At 47.0% G+C, this 1776-nt stretch overlaps 1 non-coding gene across 1 annotated transcript; it reads left to right on the top strand.

Annotated features, from left to right (window-relative positions):
- Nucleotides 1-442: 442 nt before the first annotated feature.
- TRNAG-CCC (transfer RNA glycine (anticodon CCC)) lies at nucleotides 443-515 on the top strand. The gene has a single exon. It is a non-coding gene; the product is annotated as a tRNA-Gly (tRNA).
- The last annotated feature ends 1261 nt before the right edge of the window (nucleotides 516-1776 follow it).

The following is a 1776-nucleotide window of genomic DNA, read 5'->3' as shown; positions in this document are numbered from 1 at the left end:
CCCTAAGTAACTCTCAAGATTGTCAACAGCAACCCAGTGATAGAACCTGAAGCAGAGCCCAGGAATCTTAGGGCCAAAGAGAAGGAATCAGACTGAGGTTGAAGTGGCAGCTGAGGTATCACCAAGGGAGCAATGGATTAACTGGTAATGCTGTTATGCAAATGAAATGCAGTAACCTTTTGGGATGTCAGGCTGGCATCCTCGTCAGGTCCCTACCCTTTGGTGGTAATCAAGGAGCAGCCCCCAGGGAAGATGGTTACCTTTTCCTTCCTGTGAAGCTCCAGGAACTTCTTTTTTTCCCAAGGGGCTGGTAAGAATTTCCCTTCATCATGGGTTCCAAACAGCTTTGGAATTGCTGGGCTTTCAAATCCAAATCAGTGGGGTTGGGAATGTGGTTGGTGGGCCCATGGAACTCTAGAGTCAAGAGAGTATGTGCGGGACTTCCCTGGTGGTCCAGTGGCTAAGATTCCGCACTCCCAATGCAGGGGTCCCAGGTTCCATCCCTGGTCAGGGAACTAGGTCCCGCATGCTGCAACTAAAAGATCCCAGGTGCCGCAACTAGGAGCAGCCAAATAAAGAAATATTAGGAAAAAAAAGAGAGAATGTGCTCCCACCCCCAAGCAGGCAATTAGTCCATTACCATTGAGATTCTTTATCTAAGCTCTATGGCCTATGGATGGGACCATTTTGCTTACCGCAAAATATTTGTGAGTGCATACAGAGGTGCACTGTTCTTGGGAGAGGGGTAATGACCAAAAAAACACTGAGTAACCACTGCCTTAAAAGTTCAGCAAGGTGGCAAACACCATGAACTTGGGAGTTAGAGGGGAGTGCAAATCTCAGCCCTGCCATTTCCTAACTATGAAGTTAATTATCTCTCTTGAGCCTTGATTTCCCCATCTCTAAAATGGGGATGAGAACAATTCATAGTGATTGTGACAACAAAGTAAGATAATACAGGTAAATGTATGCAAATAATGATAATATATGTAATGTATACATGTTCAGTATTAATTATATGTAATATAAAGATGTATTGAGATATGTAATGAGATAACACATAATACGTGTATTATTAAAATTTTTAATATAGCTATTATTACTTATAATCAGAAGCCTCCAACACCCAGTCCAAGTTCTGATTTTTCCTTTTAGCCCCCAATTTGTTACCTGGGTGGGAACTCTTCATCTATTTCTGGCACTGAGCCCAAGACAAAAGGCTAGGCCCTGGAGGGGAAGGACTGCTCCAGAGAGCAGTGGGACACAGGACCTTGGGGAAGGGGAGAAGGACCTTCACGATGTATCTGTTTAGAAGGTTGAGGCACAGCAGTGACCTGAACCCCAGGATACTTGCTGGTCTCTGTCCTGGGGGAGAGTGCTTGCCAGGTTGCCATGAGCAAGGTGCTACCAAACTTTGCTGCACTGAGAGATCGCTCAATGCAGTCCAGTGTGCTGGGGAGGAGAGAGAGGCTTGGATCCAGTTTCCTGTCGGAAGACAGCTTGGTTGTGTCATCCATCCCCAGAGGCCCTGGGAGTGGCTCCCGAAGGCACACTCTTGCCCTCTGGCCAAGGTGCCAGGGAACAGCAGCCAGGTGTTGCCTTGAAAAAGTCAGTGAGCACTGGACTAAGCAATGCCAATTCACAAAGTTCTGCTAGCCTCTCCCTGGTCCTTCCTCTTCCCAGTTTAGAGGCCTTCTGGAGTTCCCTTGGGAGTTGGTGAGCTGGTCCTTCAAGCAGCTGCAGCCCTTTAGACCTTGAGTTGAAGATTCTTTGTAC

This window comes from Lipotes vexillifer, unplaced genomic scaffold (assembly GCF_000442215.2).
Source record: "Lipotes vexillifer unplaced genomic scaffold, Lipotes_vexillifer_v1.1 scaffold591, whole genome shotgun sequence".
NCBI lineage: Eukaryota > Metazoa > Chordata > Mammalia > Artiodactyla > Lipotidae > Lipotes > Lipotes vexillifer.
This window is presented reverse-complemented; position numbering and strand designations above follow the sequence as displayed.